This window comes from Protopterus annectens, chromosome 2.part0, assembly GCF_019279795.1.
Source record: "Protopterus annectens isolate FY-2018-M chromosome 2.part0, PAN1.0, whole genome shotgun sequence".
Lineage (NCBI taxonomy): Eukaryota > Metazoa > Chordata > Ceratodontiformes > Protopteridae > Protopterus > Protopterus annectens.
The window spans coordinates 861496000-861510690 of NC_056728.1; the positions used below are offsets into that span (position 1 = coordinate 861496000).

General features: G+C 43.5%; 1 protein-coding gene across 1 annotated transcript in view; it reads left to right on the top strand.

The window, feature by feature from the left end:
- JAK2 (Janus kinase 2) overlaps positions 1–14691 on the top strand; it is a 2444284-nt gene that overhangs the window by 474371 nt on the left and 1955222 nt on the right. The gene's annotated exons all lie outside the window — the stretch shown is intronic.

Sequence of the window (14691 nt, forward strand, 5' to 3'; positions counted from 1 at the left end):
TGGCCACGACAAGTCTGGTTTCCGTTCCTGCAACGTCATCTACTAGAGCAGCCCTGGCATCTGGACCCAGTGCCAGACCTTCTGACCCATCAATCGGGCGGGCGGCACCAATCCCCTCCATCTCTCAACCTCAGAGCTTGGTTACTCCACTTCCAACCCTAGCCAGGCTTCCCTTAATTTCTCAGTCAGTACTTGATATCATCCTTGCCTCTCACAAGTCTAACACCAGAAGGACGTATGCTAGTAAATGGAAGCGTTTCTCTATTTGGGCAAGGAAAAATCAAGTGGACCCTTTCACAGCTCCTGTCCAAACAGTTCTACAGTTTTTGGCGGAACTTTTCCAAATGGGCTCTTCCACAGTCACTATCAGGGTCCAGTTGGCGGCTATTGCAAATTTCCACATTGGCTTGTCAAAGACCAGTATTATGTCCCACAAGCTTTGCAAAGTCTTTCTAAAAGGAACCCTATTACTTAGGCCCCCGGTTAAAGACCCTCCTCCACCGTGGGATCTAAATTTGGTACTGTCTTCTTTAATTCTGCCTCCCTTTGAGCCAGCTACTTCCTGCTCGTTAAAACTGCTCTCGTGGAAAACACTTTTCTTGGTAGCTATTACCTCAGCGAGAAGGGTTTCGGAACTACAAGCTCTCTCTGTGCGCCCCCCTTATCTTGTTTTTCACAAAGATAGAGTGTCTTTTAGGACTAATCCTTCCTTTTTACCTAAAGTACTCTGAAAAAATCTTAATCAGACTATTGATCTCCCAGTCTTCTTACAAAATTATACTGATAGAGCTGAGAAAAGACTACATTGTTTAGACGTCCACCGTCAACTACGCTTCTATCTTGATAGAACAAAACAGTCGAGAAAATCAGAGCAGCTCTTCCTGTCTTACACGGAAGGAAAGCAAGGCCTTCCAGTTTCTAAAGTAACCTTGTCCAGATGATTGACCTCTCTTATCACATTAATCTATCAATTGAGGCATAAGGAGCCCCCTACCAATCCTAGAGCTCATTCAACTAGAGCATTAGCTTCCTCAGTAGCTTTTCAAGCAAGGTTACCCATGGATTCTATTTGTGCAGCGGCCACATGGGCCTCCCCTCATACCTTCATTTCTCATTACAAACTGGACATCACCTCCAGAAGTCAGGCTGTTTGATTCCACTGTACTCAAGAGTCTGTTCCATTGAGCCACCCAGGGCTAAGGTGCTAGGGATGCTGTCCCATCCAGCAAGAATGAAGGCGAGATTGACAACTTAACATTGAGAAGTTATGTACTTACCATAACGTTCCATGTTAGTTGTCTTCTTCTCGCCTTCTTTGTTGCATCCCACCCTCCTTCCCCCTAGCCTGGACAGACCTCTAGAGTATCTTGTGAGATATCTTTTGTCACTAGAGTTATCTTCTCAGCTAGCTTTCTTGCTCCCCTTTTGATAGCCCTTGTAAGGGATATATGTAGAAGAGGTTATTTTTCCGTATTTTAGATAAATTTACTCTTTTCTTGTGGTGGGACATGTATGTCCATAGTGTTAGCTGTCAAATGAGATCTGGGTATACGACGCCTAGCATTATGGGACATAGTATAGCCTCGAGCCGGTGAAAATAGCTCTCGAGCTTTAGTAATAGGCCGAATCGGAGCTGAGGTTCGGCTGTGAACCCATCCAGCAAGAAAGAAGGCGAGAAGAAGACAACTAACGTTGAACGTTATGGTAAGTACATAACTTCTCATTACAACTGTGGCTTCTTCAATGTGTCATCCGACTGAGTTCACCAAATGCATGTTTATTTTATTCCTAAGAAGTCAATTGTTCATAACTGTTTGCCTGGTGTGAGGGGTTTAATCAGTGGGGGAGAAGGTCCCATCCATTGTCATCTCTGTGTTAGAGTTGCTATGTTGTAGGTGCTGATAGTATTTACTTCATAGCTTTGGCACAGCCTTAAAAATGCCCAAGTTGGTTTGCACACTTTCCTCAATTCTTGCTTAATACTAACACATTTTCATTTTGCGTTTCATTAATACTAAAAACACTGAAGGTAAGGTTGAATTAATAACTTCTTTTTACTAAGCTTATCTGTTATATTTTGTTAGCCTTTCATGCAAATATTATTACGTTATCCTCGTGTTCCTGTAGTCAAAAATTGTATCAAAGTAATCACCTTAATTAAATACTTTGAAAACTTTAACATGTTCTTTCCATCTGTACTGGGCATAGTTAATGGATTTTGTTTATCTTATTGTTAAAACATCATAATTATTGGAACCAACCTGACCAAGCACCATATAACAACATATTTTATTGAGCAGATTTTCCTTGGCCTATTTCCCTTCACTGCCTAGACAGCTGAGCAGCTTATCCCAACTAATAATGCATCACTTAGCTGTAATAGTGTTTTTCTCAGCTGATGCCTCCTTTTTTGTGCTGTTATCTGTGACACTCCTGTTGAAATATCTTGTTAGATTTTACTTTATAATTGTGACATGTCTCAGGCTTAGGCGAACACACACACACACACACACACACACACACACACACACACACACACACACACACACACACACACACACACACACACACTCTCTCTCTCTCTCTCTCTCTTGGCAAGGAATTTTTATGTTGGTTAGTTTATTTAGTCTCTGATTACATGTGTTGTTCAGTTCAAGGTCAGAAGGGGGCCACAGCCTGTCAGAGAATGCAAGCTAGACTAGTCTACTATCCAGGATTAGTTTCTGTATCTCTTTCTCACTCTCACTCACTCACACTCAAACACTGCACATATACATTTGAGCAGTTTGGAGGATTGCCATTTCACTTATGGCATGTCGTAGTGTGGGAGGAAACCACATGTGGGAACACGAGAGGATTCATACTCCCATCTAGAAGGCATGCTGTCCAAGAACTGAACTGGAAAACCAAATACTGTGAGGTAGCAATGCTAACTGCTGTGCCACTGTACCAACCTTCATGTAGTTGTGTTTTTGAAATGTGCAAATGATTTGTTTCACAGAATTGTGAAGAGCAAAGTTCCATTATAAAAGTGTGAGACTTGATACTATGAGTTGGGATACTTAAATTTAATGTGCAGCTGGACAAAAGAAAAATGAAGAAACTGAAGAATTTTGTGTGTGGTTGCCAGCCCAGCTATCTATAATTTTGTAAATAATTATATCTCATTTGTGAATATTAATATGATTCATAGGCCTATCTTACAAATATAAGAGAACTATATGTTATGTGTATATTATAGTACTGGTGCAGAAGTGTCTGTTGAACTGTATGTTATGTACTGAGCTTCAAGAATGTAACACCACAGTGTATCCTGCTGGAAAAGAACAGAAATATATATGAACTATGTGCCTGTGCAAATGTGTGATGTTATGTTGTCCTATCTTGTCTTCATTCTTGATGGTTGGCCGTATACTAAAGCTCAAGAGCTTTCACTGGCTCGAGGCTGCACCATGTCCCAAGATGCCTAGTGACTGTTATCCAGATCTCATTTGCCGCTTTAAGCTTCGGGATAGCTTTTTTTGCTGGCTCAGGCAAAGTTTTGTCTTTTACCATTATATTAAGATATCTCTTGTCAAACTCTTACTATTTTTACCTTTTTGTGGTAGCTTAATCTTCTGGGGTGTCTTTTGAGTGTTGGTTTTTCGCTGTTTTTTCTGCTGCTTCTGTGTGGGCCATTATTCCTTCTCAGGCCTTTCTCGGCTGAATTTTGCTTCTCCCTTTTCCTAAGAATCCATTTAAGTTGGACTATTCTTTGTTTTAGCCTGTTTTAGTTAGAGGGCTCTCCTTCCCCTTCTTTTCTTACTATCTTTATAAGGGTTCACTGTTTAAGTTAGAGGCGTCTCCTCAGGTTAGAGGAGACCGTCGTTTAAGTTGGAGACCTCTCCTCTAACCTTTCCCATTTCTTTCAAAAAAAAAAAAAAAACTAACACTTGTTTTTTTCCTGCTGTGTGTGCTGTTACCTTTTGTAGAGTTACATTTGAATGATGTTTTCTTCATAAAACTAGTGATTGGCTGCAACAGTTTTTTCGCTATAATGTCTAAGGATTCAACTGAAGAGACTAAGCAGTCCGGGTTTAAGAAGTGTGATTCTTGCACACAAAAAATGTCCTTAACAGACGGGCACATGAGTTGTGTGTATTGTTTGAGCCATTCACCTGCAGGATTCCTGTTCTGTTTGCCATGGGTTTAGCTCAAGGGTCTTGCAGGAATAGTGAAACAAGCTGATAGTCAGGGGTTTACTGAAAGGGCCTTTAGAGATGGCTGTAGAAGGGAATCGGACCTCAAAACCCATTGATAGGTCCTCAAAAATTCAACTTCGTTGGTTCCAAGTTCTGAGCTGATGAACAGACATGAAAAACAAGTATCTTTGAATCCGAAGTCTTTCGGGTCCTAGAAGTTAACTCTCCTTCGGTTCCTTCTGTGTCTTTGGAGCAGTCTCGGAGCAAAAAAGGAGCCGATCCTCTTGGTCCCACAGTCTCCTTTGCTGCAGTCGGTGGCTGGTAGCCAGCCACAGATCATCCATCCATTCCTCTCGGTCTAACAGGAGCATATCGGACGACGATGTGGAGTGGCTGGTTAGGAGGTTGCTTCAGACGCCGGCCCTTGCAAAAATTCTCTCAAGCCCAACCCAGCCGGATGTGGAGCCTACTACCAAATCTGTTTTGCCTTCCATTCCTCCTCCAACTCTGACGAGTTTGGAGCCAAAGTGCCTGGAGGCCATTGTGGTGGAACCGTCGGAGTCAGTAATCACCCCCAATATCTCTGTTCTGACGCCTGCTCCGATCTCGATGTTGTCTTCCATCAAGGGATCTGGGAGCCGACAATCCCTTGTCGATTCCAGGGGGGGGTCGAATCGGACCCGACTCTCTCACTCAGAGCTTCGGCGCAGGCGAGTTCGGCACCCACATCAGCCCTTCAAAAGTGGTGACCTGACATCCACTCACCCACCTATGAAAATAAATGCTTAGCTCAGCAGCATATTCACACACACTTTCATCTGCCTTGTGCCTATGCTCATGCTTCAGGTGTTAACTTAAATTCTAGTAAACCGTTTACAACATTATAATTTAAACAGTCAGTATCAGACAGTTTGAAAAGAACAGTTACAGCTTTACCATGGAGTAGGGGGGTCAGGAACTGTACCCAGATCCCTTGGTCAACATTATATTGTTTAAATACCCTCTCGGACATATGAATGAAACTATCAAAATTATCCCCCTCTGTAAATTGTGGAAGAAAGTTACTGACCTTTGTTGTTTCTGGGGTTTGGTTACTCCTTTCCCTATTACCTCCGTTTCCTTTTCATATTGCTTCTGCCTCACCTTCTCCTCAGCTTCCAGGTATCTCGGTCTCTCTGCTGCTTCTATTTCCAAATGCTCGACCTTCATCTCAAGTCTCTAACCCCAGACAGATTAAGTCCTCTGTGGAAAGGTTGAGCTGTCCATTTTCTGTGAGCTGTTCATCTCCACGACCCGTCTGATTGTCCTCCTGGTTGCTATTCTCTGATGCAGCTGTGACTAAAGCTGCAATCGTGTCTGCTTTAGTCAGGTTGACATGCACCAGTCCTTTAGCCTGGCACATCTCAGCTAACTGGCTCCTCATCAGCTTGCCATACTCTGCTGACATGCTTGCTTGCTCTCCCTGACTCACTAAGCTAACAAACAAAAAATAATTAAATAAATAAAACAATTGTGATATGAACTCTGAATGTTCACTTGCATGGCTGATTGAGAGTACAAACACATTCAGTGATCACTGTACACAAGCTACAGGAATTCAATATCCACACCACTACAAGCCAATTAATATGTGATGTGGCTAACTCACCACCATCAACCAATTAATATGTGATGTGGCTATTCCACCACTGCCAAACAATTAATATGTGACACCCCAGCACTGGCCCAGTAATCAAGGAGCCTCAGTCCTCACTACTAGCACCAGTGAAGGACGTACACATTGGGAGAATGACAAGTGCACACACAGTGAAGTACAATTTCCGTTAAAGAGCACACAGAGATAACATAACAGTCCGTCTAGGGACAGTTTTCCCTCTTTCTCCAGATCCTCAATAAGACTCTCCACTAGCATAGCTATAGGGTTAAGATCTCAGCCGAGTGGCCAAGGTAAGACCTCCAACACCCTCTCTGTCCAACAAGTGCTTAATGTCCCTGCCCAAGTAGCTGACACACACTGACATTTGATTGATACACAAACACGCATACACACACCTGGGAAAGGCTGGCACAGGTTTACTAGCTATGCCCCCTTCTGCCAAGACTGTAAGGTAGTGCCACCTGCCACCAGCCACCCTTGCATATCAGCTACTATTAAGGCCTTTACCAAAGGGTTCCCAATCTTACTGTGTAATGTTACTGTTATCCAAATGGCAAGTGTGACCAAGACATTCAAGGCTATTTAGGAGTGGCCTGTACAGTGTCACCAAATACATATGCAAGTACTGTAAGAGCTTAAATATCTCTAAACAAACTGTCCCGCAATTAAAAGATTTAAATATATTTAATAATAAATAATAAAAAAACAAGACCATACTCCAACAACCCAACACAGTGACTACATAGTTTAGAATGACAGGAAGTATTTTAAAACAACATTGCAGGATGGTCTGAAATAAATACAGAAAACATCTAAACTAGTCTTAATATATTCCTATCTATATTTAAGAGAAAACTCTTTTCTCTAGTTACTATTAGCAAGATGCAGGCAGAAGTGCTGATGATAGATGTTTCCAGGTCCAAACACAAATACAAAATGCACAGTCTCTGAGAGAGTTTCCAAATTAATATCAAGACATTACTGCTGGGTCAGCTGGATGACATCACTCTTGGTCACCTGCCTTCAGTTCCCAGGCTAACAGAAACCCACATCTCAGTGTCAAACATACTTCTCTCTCAGATGTTTTGCTGCTAGGAAGTAAGAGAGCAATAAAAACACTTTACATTTGAAACCTAGTAATTATTTCTCTTTCAAGCTGTAGACATCCTGCCTCCTTCAAAAAAACTGGGAGGTAAACACAATTGTAAAACACTTTACTTTTGAATTTATTTTTTTGAGGGTTTGCAAATCTTTAACTCTGTAAGTTTCAGCTTCTGCCATAAAAAAAGAATTTATGTACTCACCATAATGGTCCATGTTTGTTGTCCATAATCTCACCTTCATTCTTGATGGTTGGGTTCGGAACAGAGCATCGGTTTCAACTCGGCCACATACTAAAGCTTGAGAGCTTTCACTGGCTTGAAGCTACACCCTATTCCAAGATGCCTAGTGACGGTTATCCAGATCTCGTTTGAGAGAAAGTAATCACTAGACTATACAACCCAGTATAACAACTGCAACAGATCCTCTGCCCATAGTTCCTAAGGCATGAAGGGAATCAGGAAAACTTAGACAATTTCAGAAATTCCTCTCAATCCTCCAGGAAGGGGGAAGGAGGGTGGGGTGCAAGAATGAAGGTGAGATTATGGACAACATGGAACTTTATAGTGAGTACATAACTTCTTTATGTTGTGTTGTCCTATCTCGCCTTCATTCTTGATGGTTGGGACAGCGTCCCCAGCATCTTCTTTCTCGGGTGGCTTAAAGGAATGGAACCAAAATATGCTCTGTTCCGGGAGGCCACATCTACTTTGTAATGAGTGATAAAGGTATGAGGGTTAACCCATGTAGCTGCAGCACAAACTGAATCCAAAGACAGCCTAGCTTGAAAGGCAGTGGAAGTCGACATAGCTCTAGTTGAATGACCTCTAATTTTTCCTGATGGCAGTTTATGTTGAGAGTTATAAACATAAGTAATGGTGTCTGTAAGCCATTTTGATAAGGTAACTTTTGAAACTGAAGTTCCTTTTCTGTTTTCTGAGAATGAAAAACAGTTGGTCAGATTTTCTAAATTCCTTTGACCTATGCAAGTAAAAACGTAACTGCCTATGGACATCCAATTGGTATTCTGTCTTGTTGCCATAATTAAGGAAAAATACAGGTAGCTCAATAGACTTGATTTAAATTGGCCTCAGAACATCCTTCCTTTCTGCCAGAAGTATTTGTCCTGAGAGACTCTGTGTCTGTGGAAAATCAAGTAGGGTGGACAGATAGACAGAGCTTGCAGTTCTGAAACCCTCCTAGCAGAAGTAATGGCTGTTAAAAAGATTGTCTTCCATGATAAGAACTGTAGTGGGCAAGACGAAGCTGGTTCGAATGGAGGCAGAATTAAAGAAGATAACACCAAATTGAGGTCCCAAGGAGGTGGAGATCTCTTATGGGAGATCTTAAAAGGAATGTACTCCTCAGAAAGGCTTTGCATAATTTGTGAGACATTATATTGGATCCCCTGTCTCCTGCCTGATAGTTTGATGTGGCAGCTAGTTGTATTCGTACTGTTGCTGCCGCTGCACCCCGCTTTAAAGGTTTCTGTTAAAAATTCCAGGATTGCAGATATAGGGGCTGTAAAATGATGTTTTTTGTCAGCCCAACAAGAAAATTTCTTCTGTTTGCTTGCATAAAGTTTCCTAGCTGTATTCTTGTGCGACAAAACCAGAATATGTCACACTGCCGGGGATAGTTCTGGAAGCCTGCCTAAGATGGGTAGTGGAGTAATCAAGCTGTTAGCTTGAGGCTTTGAAGAGAGGGGTGCAGTATTCCTGACTGATGAGTCAGAAGATCCGGCACTGGGTCCGGGATCCAAGGCTCCACCTGAAGATGGGGCCATAGAAAGGGGTTGCATATCTGACAAGGCCAGTACGGAGTGATGAGAATTAGCCTGCAACTCAACAATTTGACTTTCTGAAGAAATTTGGGTATTAATGGAAGTGGGGGAAAGCATAAAGAAGACCTGGGGGCCAACCTTGCACAAGTGCATCCCTTGGTGACTCCCCCAGAGGGGGGGATTAGGGAAAAGAAGCTGCTTCATTTGGAGTTCATGGACGTGGTAAAAAGGTCGCAACAAGGATGGCCCCACTTGTGAAAAATTTGGTTCGCAGTTTCCTGTTTCAGAGACCACTCATGAGGCATAAGAATTGCCCTGCTTAATTTGTCCATTATCACATTGGATTTCCCCGGGATGTGCGTTGCAGTCAGAAAACATTGAGAAGAAATTGCCCATTGCCATACTCTCTGATCCTCTTGACAGAGGGGGTAGGATCTGGTTCCGCCTTGTTTGTTGCTGTACCACACTACGGACATATTGTCAGTTTGTACTGCAATCGTACCTATTGGATGGGAGCCCTGGAAAGCTTGCAACGTCAGAAGCACAGCTCTCATCTCTAGGACATTGATGTGCAAGAGGTACTCGTGTTCCTACCAAGTCCCTTGGACAGTCTGTCCCAGATAATGCCCCCCTATCTATCTGTGAAGCATTCATGGTTACTGTAGCTATTGGTTGGAGGAAACAAGTGGTCTGCCTCTGTTACTGTGTGGACTGAAGCCATCATCGTAGGTCCCTCTTGCAGGTGTTTGTAATGAGACTCTTGTGTGACTTGGGTAACTCCTACATGGACCACCGAGCAAAAAGTAGCCACTGTAATATTCTCATGTGTAGACGTGCCAGTGGAACTAGTGTTGTTGCTGCCACAGAACCTTGAGGACAAATTTTGCCTGCACTTTTTTCTTCATGAGCAATATTGACACCTGATGGTGTAATGTTTGAATACTTTCATGCGGCAATTTTGCAACCATGTCTTTTGTGTTTAAGTCTGCACCTATAAAGGTAATATGCTGTGAGGACAACAAGGCAGATTTTTTTTTGAAATTTATGGAAATGCCTAGCTCTGAGCAGAGATGAATGGTGGTGTCTCTCACCCTGGTTAGTAGATGTTTGGTGGTGGCGGTCAGGAGTCAAGTCATCTTAAGTATGGAAACACCCAGAATCCTAGACACCTCAGGTGAACCATAACTACTGCCATGCATTTGGTAAACACTCTGGATGCTGTAGTGAGACCAAAGGGCAGAGCTCTGAATTGGTAATGACTGGCTCCCAGCCAGAAGCTTACATATCTCATGGATTACTTGTCCATCTTTATATGTTAGTACGCATCTTGAAGCTCTGTGGTGCACATCCAGTTGTCTTGTCTCAGAAAAGGGGAGTATAGACTGCAGTGTCACCATCCAGAACTTTGTTTTCTTTACTGACTTGTTCAGTCTGCTGAGATCCAAAATTGGTCTCCAGTCCCCTGTATTTTTTGTTACTAAAAAGAACTTTGAGTAAATTCCAGATACGATTTGCTCTGTGGGGAGTTCTTGGATGACTCTTTTTATTTTAATTTTTTTTTTTATAGCAACCTTTGAATTTCTAAGGTTGATTGATCCCTTTGACGGGGTGGTATGTCTGGGATAGATCTTGGTGGAAGGGGTGGAAAAGAAAAAGGAATGTTGTATCCCCTGGAAATGATGGACCATACCCATTTGTCTCAAGTGATGTCCATCCAGGCTTTTGGGTGCAGTGATAATCCCCCCCCCGACTGCCTGCAGAGGTGGACAGGTGGGCCTCCTTTCAGGAGTGCTGGAAGGGCCTGCTAGAGAACGTATCTCTGTCGCCCTGATTCTGCGGACCCCCTCTGCCGTGAGGGTGGCGTCTTCAGTTGTTATTTCCCCCTCTGCCACTGAGGGAAAATTCACCAAGTGCATCCGGCGAAGCTCTCTTGGATTTCTAGAACCACATTTTATCGCCCTTCTGACCTTTGGGATAAGGTCTGGTCGGGACGGAGAAACTTACTCCCTTGGCAGATAGTTTTGCCATCTTGTTCGCACCTGGTAAGAGTCTCTCTCACTTTTGGCCCGAACAAGGACTAGAGGTCAAAAGGGGTGTCAATAAAGTAAGACTTGAAGGGTTCAGCAAACTCACAAAGACTCATCCAGGAATGTCTCCTCAAAGCTATTCCTGTGCCTACTGCTCTGCGCACTCCATTGGCCACATAAGAAATGAGGTGCATGGAGGAGTTTGTTCTAGAGTTTAAGGTCGCAAGCTGTGAGTTCACCTTGTCAGGTACCAACCCCAGCTGTAGCACCTTTTAGGGCCTCTCCTAGCTCCTTGAGGAGATCCCTCTGAAGTCAAGTAAAGTGGGATAAATAATTCAGCGACCTAAGGGTGAAGGCCGCTGAAGAAAACATACACTCCCCATATCTGTCCATCGTTCGAGACTCCTTATTCGGTGGATGGACAGATGAAGACATTTTGGCTAATTCCTTCTTGGTGGCTGCTGTCACCACCATAGCATCTACTGGGACACCTTTGGTTAGAAACTGCTTGTCAACCGGGGCTGTAATGAATTTGTTGGGCCTCCTCGGAACTGGTTCCACCAACTTTGGGGAGCCCCACGCCTTTCGACTGACTACACCCTCCTGGTTCTCCTGGTCGAAAGGCAGAGACACCCAAGAGGTGGAGCGTCGAGAACCAAATGCCTCCAGGTATACAGAGTCATCTTCAGAAGGGGTCAAGGGTCTTCCAGCCGCCTCTCTGCTTCAGGATCTTTAAGATGTCTGAAAAGGAGATGTCCTCAGAGGGTGACCGTGGGGACCCTATGTGTTTCCTCTTACAAGTTCTCTTCCGAAGGAAGGTGGAGGGGTCTCACCCATTGGGGTGTCCCGGGGCATTGTTTCTCTATGCTGGGGCTGGAGGGAAGGTGTAGAGGTTGACACTGGCCCTTTTGGGGGAAGAGTAGCAGGAGCTGAGGGTGGAGCAGTAATGAAATACTGCCACCTGGCTACTGTATGATTCTTAATGATAGGCCCAATAAAAAAGGAGGTGGTGTAGCCATAATCTACTCTTCCACCTACTCCCACTCCAAAATTTGCCAACTCTGAATTAACCATAGCTCTCTTAAAATTAAACAAACACAAGTCCATATGCATAGCTGCTTTTTACTTCCCTCCAGGTAATAAAATCCTAATACTAGAAGAGATTCTCTCTTGGTTCTCCTCTAACATTAAAAATGAAACCTTCATCCTAGGCGATGTAAACATTAACTGGGCCACCATTAACTCTCAATCCCCTACCCAAACAATCAACCTGTTTAACTTCACTCAGCTAATAAACTCCCCCACCAGGCCAAACAAAGATGGAATCTTCGGCTCCATCATTGACTGGATCTTGGTGCCTGATCCAAGTCTAATCTCAAATTCAGGAATCCTTCCTGACCCCCTCAGTGATCATCTGCTAGCCTTTGCTGGCCGGTACCCCTCCCCCTTCATAAACATCATCGCTATATTCAAACCTGAAACCCATCCAACTTCAACCCACAAACATTTTCAGACTGTCTAAAACTAACTGACTGGACACTTTTAAGAACTCTGTCCCTTGTCAACGCTATCAACTATTTTAATGAAACTTTTCTGTACATACTCAATGACCTTCCTCCTCTCAGGACCAAAAGAGTTAAAGCTATAATTTTTCCCTGGCTAGCTAAGGAAACTAAATAGATCATGGTCCTAAGAGACAAAAAGTGTAAATAATACCAAAGAAATAAGCAACTTCTAATACCCTACTAGAATTTAAACTCCTCCTCAACTCCATAAAAAAACTAATAACCAGAGACTGCAAAACATATTATTTTAAGCTTCAATCTGGACAAACTAATCGCCCCAGAAAACTCTGGAATACTATCTCCTGCCTCCTTCATCCCAGCAGTAAAGGCGAAAGGCCATGGAACGGATAGACTTCATTAACAAGGACAGTGGAAACCTCCAAAACTTGATCCCACACAGTTTGGCTTTGTCAAGGGGAGGTCACGTCTGTTACATTTGGTCGACTTTTTTGAGACACTCACCAAAGCCATGGATGAGGGGAAGATGGTGCACACCGCCTAACTTGACCTGGCCAAAGCCTTCGACACTATTCCCCACTCTGACATAGTAGATAAACTCTCTCAACTAGGCATCAATCCGTATGTTACCAGATGGTTAGCCAACTGGCTCACTGATAAAACCCACCAGTAGAATCCAGGGTGTCAAAGAACAAAGCTACAGCAGCGGAGGTATCGAAGGTACTAGGTTTGATGGCGGCAGCAATCTGGCTATACCACTCGCAAGGATGCATTTGCGAATTCTTCAATGGCTCCTCTTCGCTCAGTGGTCTTACCAGAAACTACTGATGCACCACATGATTCTTTTCACGGATTCTTGCAGGAGAGACCTTCGGTGGTGGTTGACATCTCTTCATGTCACAATCAGAAGACCCTTTGTTCTGCCCCCCCAGTAGCCACTGTGACCACGGACGCTTCCCTGGTAGGTGGGGGGGGGGGGCATTTTCAGGGAAAGACTGCCCAAGGCACATGGATAGATCAAGAATCACATCTGCACATCAATGTTCTAGAGTTGAGAGCAGTACTTCTGGCGTTGCAGTACTTTCAGGACTCTCTCCCTCTAGGGACTATTGCAATTCAGACTGACAACATGTCAGTAGTCTGGTACTTGAACAAGCAGGGCAGAACCAAGTCTTACCCCCTTTGTTGAGAAGCCCTCAGGGTCTGGCAATGGGCTGTGTCATCCCAGCGTTTTCTGTTAGCAACACACATCCCCTTGGAAATCCAATGTGATAGTGGACAAGCTAAGCAGGGGCAATATTACACCCTCATGAGTGGTGTTTCAAACAACAAGTTGCGGAGTTGATTTTCTGCAAATGGGGCCAGCCTTGCTGCGACCTTTTTGCCAGCCACATCAATTCAAAATGCAGAAGCTACTTTGCCCTAATACCACCTCCCGGTCATCCCCCGAGAGATGCACTTTTACACGATTGGCCCCCGGGTCTCCTTTATGCATTTCCACCCTTCCCATTAATACCCAGATTTTTACAGAAAGCAAAATCGCTGGGAAGGACTGTTATACTCATAGCCCCCTACTGGCCTCGACAAATTTGGTTTCCATTTCTCCACCATCATCTGTTGGAAGATCCATGGATCCTGGACCCAGTTCTGGACCTTCTGATTCACCCGTCAGGGGACCTTCATCCTTCACTGCAGTCCCTGAGACTGACTGCTTAGCTAATCCACTTCCCCTCATTTATAGGCTTCATTCAATTTCAGAAGATACAAGACAGATTCTCTTGTCTACTCACAAGCCATCTACCAGGACATTATATGGCAGTAAATGGAAAAGGTTCTAAATTTGGGCCAATGCACAGAACATTGACCCTTTCCGAGCTTCGCTTTCTTCGATTTTGGAATTTTTGACAAAATTTTTTAAGGAAGGGGCAGCAGCTGCTACAGTTCGAGTTCAGTTAGCTGCTATCTCAAATTTTCACCTTGGTCTTGGTGGCTCAAATATTATGAGCCGTAAATTATCTAAAACCTTCCTTAAAGGCATTCTTCATATGAGACCTCCAATCAAAACTCACTTTTCTCCCTGGAATTTAAACCTTATGCTGTCTCAAATTATTCTTCCTCCTTTTGAACCAGCATCTTCTTGTGATCTAAAATTTTTATCTTGGAAAACAATATTTCTTGTAGCAATTACGTCTGCCCACAGAGTGTCAGAACTTCAAGCATTATCTATCAGACCACCCTACATGATTTTCTATGCTGATAGAGTATCTCTCAGAACAAACCCCTCATTTTTACCTAAAGTCTGTTCTGAGTCAAATATCAATCAGGTCATTGAACTGCCCGTCTTTTTCCCCAACCACTCTAGCAAATTGGAATATATGCTGCACAAACATGATGTTCACAGACAGCTCAGATTTTATCT